This window comes from Triticum aestivum, chromosome 1B, assembly GCF_018294505.1.
Source record: "Triticum aestivum cultivar Chinese Spring chromosome 1B, IWGSC CS RefSeq v2.1, whole genome shotgun sequence".
NCBI classification, from domain to species: domain Eukaryota; kingdom Viridiplantae; phylum Streptophyta; class Magnoliopsida; order Poales; family Poaceae; genus Triticum; species Triticum aestivum.
Genome location: NC_057795.1, coordinates 484,269,969 through 484,278,636, shown reverse-complemented (window position 1 = coordinate 484,278,636; position 8,668 = coordinate 484,269,969). Strand labels below are relative to the sequence as shown.

The following is an 8,668-nucleotide window of genomic DNA, read 5'->3' as shown; positions in this document are numbered from 1 at the left end:
AAAAGATAAAAACACATCTAAATAGGAGGTAGATGCAATATTTATTACTAAACGGGAACAAAAGCAAAAGACACAAAGAAAATTGGGTTGCCTCCCAACTAGCGCTATCGTTTAACGCCCCTAGCTAGGCATAAAAGCGAAGATAGATCTAAGTGGTGCCATCTTTGGCACTAAATTCATAAGTAGCTCGCATGATAGATTCATAAGGTAATTTGACTTTATTTCTTGGAAAGTGCTCCATGCCTTTCTTTAATGAAAATTGGAATCTAATATTCCCTTCCTTCATATCAACAATCGCACCAATCGTTCTAAGGAAAGGTCTACCAAGAATAATATGGCAAGAAAGATTGCAATCTATATCAAGAACCATAAAATCTACGGGCACCAAATTTCTATTTGCAACAATGAGAACATCATTGATCCTTCCCATTGGCTTTTTAATGGTGGAATTCGCAAGGTGCAAATTTAAAGAGCAATCATCAAGATCATGGAAACCTAGAATATCACATAAAGTTTTCGGAATCGTGGAAATACTAGCACCCAAATCACACAAAGCAAAACACTCATGATCTTTAATTATAATCTTTGTAGTAGGTTCCCACTCATCATTAAGTTTTCTAGGTATAGAAACTTCCAAATTAAGTTTTTCATCATAAGATTGCATCAAGGCATCAACGATATGTTTGGTAAAAAGCTTTATTTTGACTATAAGCATGAGGAGAATTAACAACGGATTGCAACAAGGAAATACAACCTTCTAAAGAACAATTATCATAACCAAATTCCTTGAAATCTGAGATAGTGGGTTCAATGCTATTTAAAGTCGTGACCTCTCCAATCCTACTTTTACCAAATTTAGCATCAAGATCTAAAGACTCCGAATTCTTGGGACGCCTTCTAGGCAAAGTTGACTCATCATCAGTCCCGTAATTATCAAGATTCATATTGCAAAACAAAGATCTAATGGGAGACACATCAATAACTTTAAGATCTTCATCATTATTTTCATGGAAACTAGAAGAACACGCTTTTATAAAGCAATCTTTCTTTGCATGCAATCTAGCGTTTCTTTCCTTGCACTCATCAATGGAAATTCTCATGGCTTTGAGAGACTCATTGATGTCATGCTTAGGAGAAGAAGATCTAAGTTTAAGAGAATCAACATCAAGCAAAAGTCTATCAACGTTCCTAGCCAAATCATCAACTTTGAGCAATTTTTCTTCAAGCAAAGCATTAAAATTCTTTCGAGAAATCATAAATTCTTTCACACTATTATCAAAATCAGAGTGCATATTATTAAAATTACATAATAATTATTGTAGGAATTTCCATAATTATTAGAGGAATTACTAGGGAACGGTCTAGCATTAAAGTTTCCTCTATAAGCATTGTTTCCAAAACTATTCCTACCAACAAAATTCACATCCATAGATTCATTATTATTCTCAATCAAAGTAGACAAAGGCATATCATTGGGATCAAGAGGAGAATTTTTAGTAGCAAACAATTTCATAAGTTCATCCATCTTTCCACTCAAAACATTGATTTCTTCTATAGCATGCACTTTTTTACTAGAAGATCTTTCGGTGTGCCATTGAGAATAATTAGCCATAATATTATCAAGAAGTTTGGTAGCATCTCCTAACGTGATTTCCATAAACGTGCCTCTCGCGGCCGAATCTAAGAGATTTCTAGAAGCAAATTTCAAACCGGCATAAAATTTTTGTATGATCATCCATAAATTCAAACCATGAGTAGGGCAATTGCGAATCATCAATTTCATTCTTTCCCAAGATTGGGCAACATGCTCATGATCAATTTGTTTAAAATTCATAATATCGTTCCTAAGAGTGATAATCTTAGCGGGAGGAAAATACTTAGAGATAAAAGTATCTTTGCACTTGTTCCAAGAATCAATACTATTTTTAGGCAAAGACAAAAACCAAACTTTAGCACGATCTCTAAGTGAAAACGTAAATAACTTCAATTTAACAATATCGTTATCCGTATCTTTCTTATTTTGCATATCACACAAATCAATAAAGTTGTTTAGATGAGTAGCGGCATCTTCACTAGGAAGGCTGGCGAATTGATCTTTCATAACAAGATTCAGGAAATCATTATTATTGGTATTCGAGAAATCACAAAAATTGGTATTATCTTGCGCCATGGCAACAAGTAATCCAACACACAAGCAAACAGAAAAAGGCAAGCGAAAGAGAGAGGAGATTGGGAAAGAGAGGGCGAATAAAACGGCAAGGGTGAAGTGGGGGAGAGGAAAACGAGAGGCAAATGGCAAATAATGTAAATGCGAGGGAGATGGGTTTGTGATGCTACTTGGTATGTCTTGACTTGAGCGAAGACCTCCCCGGCAACGGTGCCGGAAATCCTTCTTGCTACGTCTTGAGCTTGCGTTGGTTTTCCTTGAAGAGGAAAGGGTGATGCAGCAATAGTAGCGTAAGTATTTCCCTCAGTTTTTGAGAACCAAGGTATCATTCCAGTAGGAGGCTCCTCAAAAGTCCCACGCACCTACACAAACAAACAAACAAAGAACTTGCAACCAACGCAATAAAGGGGTTGTCAATCCCTTCACGGCCACTTGCGAAAGTGAGATCTAATAGAGATAGTATGATAAGATAAATATATTTTTGGTATTTTATGATATATATGCAAAAAGTAAAGATGCAAAAAAAAGTAGATTGGAAGCAAATATGATAAAGAGGTAGACTCGGGGGCCATAGGTTTCACTAGTGGCTTCTCTCAAGATAGCATAAGTATTATGGTGGGTGAACAAATTACTGTCGAGCAATTGATAGAAAAGCGGATAATTATGAGATTATCTCGGCATGATCATGTATATAGGCATCACGTCTGCTACAAGTAGAGCGACTCCTGCCTGCATCTACTACTATTACTCCACACATCGACTGACTCCTGCCTGCATCTAGAGTATTAAGTTCATAAGAACAGAGTAACGCCTTAAGCAAGATGACATGATGTAGAGGGATAAACTCATGCAATATGATATAAACCCCATCTTTTTATCCTCGATGGCAACAATACAATACGTGCCTTGCTGCCCCTGCTGTCACCGGGAAAGGACACCGCAAGATTGAAACCAAAGCTAAGCACTTCTCCCATGGCAAGAAAGATCAATCTAGTAGGCCAAACCAAATTAATAATTCGAAGAGACTTGCAAAGATAACTCAATCATACATAAAAGAATTCAGAGGAGATTCAAATATTTCTCATAGATAAACTTGATCATAAACCCACAATTCATCGGATCTCGACAAACACACCGCAAAAAGAGTTTACATCGAATAGATCTCCACAAGAGAGGGGGAGAACATTGTATTGAGATCCAAAAAGAGAGAAGAAGCCATCTAGCTAATAACTATGGACCCGTAGGTCTGTGGTAAACTACTCACAACTCATCGGAGGGGCAAGGATGTTGATGTAGAAGCCCTCCATGGTCGATTACCCCTCCGGCGGAGCACCGACGAAGGCTCCAAGATGGGATCTCGCGGATACAGAAGGTTACGATGGTGGAAATTGTGTTTCATTGGCTCCCTGGATGTTTTCGGGGTACGTAGGCTTATATAGGAGGAAGAAGTACGTAGGTGGCCGCCCAAGGGGCCCAAGAGACAGGGGCACGCCCTATAGGGGGGGGCCTACCCTCTCGTGGTCGCCTCGGCTGCTTCTTGACTTGCACTCCAAGTCCTCTAGATCACGTTCGTTCCAAAAATCACGCTCCCAAAGGTTTCATTCTGTTCGGACTCCGTTTGGTATTCCTTTTCTTCAAAATACTGAAATAGACAAAAAAACAGCAATACGGGCTGGGCCTCCGGTTAGTAGGTTAGTCCCAAAAATGATATAAATGTGTAAAATAAAGCCCATAAACATCCAAAAGGGGTAATATAATAGCATGGAACAATCAAAAATTATAGATACGTTGGAGACGTATCACCTTTCTGTGAAACACTCTCCATTCTTATTCCGTGACACCAGTGGGTATCTTTTGTTTCACAATTGGCTCGTACAAATCCTTGCAATAAATGATGTCTTCCATCACGGTCTTCCATAATGAGTAATTGTAAGAGTCAAGTTTTATCATGCCACTCGTAGTAGCACTTTCTTCCAAAGCCATTGTGAGCAGCACTTCTAGCAACAATCAAGCAACTGGGATTAGCAACCTTCTAAGAAACTAAGGCTCTGATACCACTCTATTGGGAATTAGCACACAAATGCACTTGTGATTAACTGAAAACTACAGTGGAAACAAAGTAATATTAGCACCACATCATGTACTAACTCAAGGATCCTTGCTTAGAACGGAAGGAAACACATGCATCAACCATATATGGAGATACTAGGTTCAGCTTGAACTTAGGACATGTCTTGGGTGCAACCAATAGCCAAGCAGGCCAAGTACTAGCTAATTTGAACAAGCAGCTAGGACAAGTCCTATGTGCTCCCAACCCAGAATTTCAGCGGCAAGCAGCTATCACAGAGATACAAGATTTGCATGGAAAACCCCCCAACATGAGGGGGAAAACCACGGGCCAAATCCACCCAAATCCTCTTCCACCATTATCAAAGGTGGGATATAATAAGTTCTTCTTGAGAGAGCACTAGAGGATGTCATACATCAAGATTTCTGAATCTTGGATGAACAAATCAAGATTTGGCGCTCAAGAGCTAGGGATTGGAATAATCTCACCAAAGATGGTGGAACCACAAATTAAAGGAGCAAGGTAGTGGATCTAGACCATCACAACCTTCGGGAGGAGCTCCCTTTGCTTCTTCCTTCAATCTTCCTCTCTCCCGTTTCTCTCCTAGTTTTCTCTCTTCTTCTCCCTTGGAGGATGAATAGATTTTCATCACACTCGGTGGTGGCTACTGGATGGAGGATAAAGCATCCCCATCCACTCACATACAAAGTCGAAAATGACCCTAGGTCATAACCCTAATGGGTAGTGGGCTTCTGCACCTCTTTGGGTTTCCTAATAGGCCTCAAATGGTTATCTCCTCACAACCCACATGAGGAGGATGTCCCAACACTCTTATACTGCCCTTGCTCACTCTCTATTCCCCCTGCAGCTTCTGCTAGTCGTGGGCACCAAGTTGGAGCATGTCGTAGCTCAATTAGCCCAGGATGTAGCTAAGAAGCACTCCACAGTCGAGGGCAATTTGATCATGAAGCCATCGGATGACCACTTCTGGTTTGGGCGGCCGAGGATCGTCTTGTTCCTGATCCACTTCATCCTCTTCCAAAATGCCTTGGAGATTGCATTGTTCTTCTAGATACTGGTGAGCAACTTGAGGGGTACCGGTTTCAAATTACATTCAATTAGGATCTAATGACTGATTCGTTTACCCCATTTATGTTGTATACCACCTATGGATTCAACTCCTACATCATGGGGCAAGTTGGTTTCATTGTGCCGATGCATGTGATTGGGTACCTCACACACATCTCCAACTTCTTTTCCCATTGGAAAAAGCGGACATGACTTCGTCCTTGAACTGACGCGTCCATGTATCCTTGCACTTGCAGGATCAATATTCAACTTCTTTGTAGCTACAACACCCTGCCTCTATATGCCGTTGTAACACAGGTACAACCATATTTCGACATCGTAAAATATTTTGAACCTCAACACTGATTGTTGACGCATGTTATCTGTTATGTGCAAAGATGGGGAGCTTCTATAAGAAAGAGATCTTCAATGAGCATGTGCAGCAGGGTGTCTTGGGTTGGGCTCAGAAGGCTAAGATGAAGAAGGGATTCAAGAAAAGCAATGGCGCGACAGAATTGAAGAGCAACATTAGTTCAACTGGGCCTTTTGCTAAGAATGAAATGATGAAACGGCCAACGCGAGAAGGCAACAATGCTGGTGAAAGCATAGAATGACGCAGTACCAGTAGTGAGTAGTGTTGTCTAGAGCAATGGCTACGATGTCTATTTTGCTGCTGCAGTGAAAGCACTTAGAGAGATTTACTTCTTGCAGCCGTAAAACATTGCGGTTGCAAGGTCAGAAAAGAAATTCAATCCAAAAAGTTTATCTCTCACAGCCATAGTGCCTAAAACTCTTGCTGCTTCGGCCGCTTCTAGCGTCGTTTCATCCCGATTGGTGATAATTTTCTCATGGGCCACCTATGCCTCAGCCATCAACTAAACAATATTAATTTGTTTCGGTAGATTTTGCGAGCCATTCGATTCTAATCCAGACTCTCCTTGATATAGGTATCCAACTCCTCTAGTCGCCATCCTTCTATGGCCTAACCGTCTGCTCCCTCCCCCCATGTCAGGTGGGTGTTGTAGTGCGCCACCATTCCCGGCTATCCCTCTATCCCCAATATGATCATCGTCATCGTCGGTGTCCCACCCCTACCTCCTCCTCCCGAGCACCCAAACTTGTCAATCTCTTCTTGACACCATTATTTTGGCTTCCATGGTTGCATTCTCAAGATTGTCTCATGAAACATCGCCCAACAATTTTGCCTTTTGGACCATCTCAGTCCAAGGTCGTATGCAACTTCTATAGCAAAAATTGTCAGGCCTAATATTTTTCTTGACCAAAATTTGGTCGTCTGGCCCCACACGTATTGATACATGTGTGGTGTGAGGCATGGCATATACCACTCTTAAGATGGACTCAAATCAAAAAAATGCTCAACATGGAAGTTCTTGATCTCTCATTCAAACTAAAAACTTTTCTTTTTATGTCATGTCCATCCAGTTAATTTGCGACCGCTGATAATCCCCAAGTGTAGGGAATCATCGTAGCAATTTCCAAATGTTTAAGTGATAAGCATGGAGTGTCGAACCCACAAGGAGCTAAAGGCAAGATCAATATTCTCTCAAGTCCTATCTGCCACTGATACAACTCTACGTACACCGAACGTTTTCTTCCAACTAGAAACGAGAAATAAAACTACGTTGTGGGTATGAAGAGGATAAATTTTTATGATATCAAAGAGCTAAAATATAAAAGTAGGTGCTGTCATCATAAATTTAGAATATATTACTAAATATTATAAATAGCGAGTGTGGAATAATGATGGGTCGGTGTGTGGAATTATCCTAGGCAATTGTTAACAAGACCGGTAATCACTATTGCATTTTCATATGAGGGAGAGGCATAAGCTAACATACTTTCTCTTCTTGGATCGTATGCACTTATGATTGGAACTCTAGCAAGCATCCGCAACTACTAAAGATCATTAAGGTAAAACCCAACCATAACATTAACATATCAAGTCCCCTTTATTCCCATACGCCGTGACCCACTTATTCAAGTTTATGTTTCTGTCACTCAAGCAACGCAGACAATAAGTAAACCATGGACATATTGCAACACCCTACAGCGGGAATCCCTCACGCTTGCGGGACACGGAGGGCACAATAGGACAGCACCAAAATAAATCATACAACTCATACCAATCTAGATCATCAATCAACCCAAAGACAAAGGATATCTACTCAAAACATCATAAGATGGCAACACATCATTGGATCATAATATGTGGCATAAAGCACCATGTTCAAGTAGGGATTACAGAGGGGTGCGGGAGAGTGGACCGCGTAAAAGAGATGAGGATGGTGATGATGATGGTGATGTTGATGAAGACGATCACCGCGACGATGATTCCCCTCCAGATGACACTCCGGCGCCACCGAGAGAGAGGAGGAGAAGTTCTCCCCCTTGTGCTTCGTCCTCCATGGCCTCCCCCTGGATGGGGAGAGGTTCCCCCTCTGGTCCTTGGCCTTCATGGCGATGATGGCCCCTCTGAGATCCTTCCCCATGGCCACCGGTGATGATGGCCCCCTCCGACAGGGTGCTAGAGAGGGCCTAGATTTATTTCTCGTGGCTACAGAGGCTTGCGGTGGCGGAACTTCCGATCTAGATTATTTTCTGGAGGTTTGGGTATTTATAGAAGAGGTTGGCGTCGAGGACAAGTCAAGGGGGCCCACAGGGAGTCCACGAGGCACAGGGGCGCGCCCCAGGGGGTGGGCGTGCCCCACCCTCATGGAGCCCACGGGACTCCCCTCCGATAGATTTTTGTTCCAATATTTTTTATATTTTCCCAAAAAAATCCCCGTTGATTTTCAGCGCATTCCGAAAACTTTTATTTCTGCATAAAAACAATATCACGGTAGTTCTGCTCAAAACAGCGTCAGTCCGGGTTAGTTCTAATCAAATCATACCAAAATCATATAAAACTACTATAAACATGGCATCAATACTTCATAAATTTAGATACATTGGAGACATATCAGCATCCCCAAGCTTAATTCCTGCTCATCCTCGAGTAGGTAAATGATAAAAGAAATAATTTATGAAGTGTGAATGCTAGCAAGTGCTTAAGTTTGATCAATGATAGTATCAATCATTTTTTCTAGCATCATTATATATCATAACAGTAGCTCAACTCATAAAACATTTCATGATCAAGTAACAAGCTATTCACAAGTTAAAGTATAGATCATAAACTTTCTTGAAAACTAACAAACCATGCTCTTAGTCATCAAACAATTGCAATTCAACTTATTTTTGGGAAGGGTCTATGTAAGAGCTTTGGTTCAGAAAACTCCACATACTCAACTATCATTTAATCTTTCGCAGTTGCTAACACTCATGTGATATTTATGGTTTCAAAG

At 40.9% G+C, this 8,668-nt stretch overlaps 1 pseudogene; it reads left to right on the top strand.

The window, feature by feature from the left end:
- The first annotated feature begins 5,043 nt into the window (after positions 1-5,043).
- On the top strand, positions 5,044-5,917 carry LOC123079076 (MLO-like protein 1; annotated as a pseudogene).
- The last annotated feature ends 2,751 nt before the right edge of the window (positions 5,918-8,668 follow it).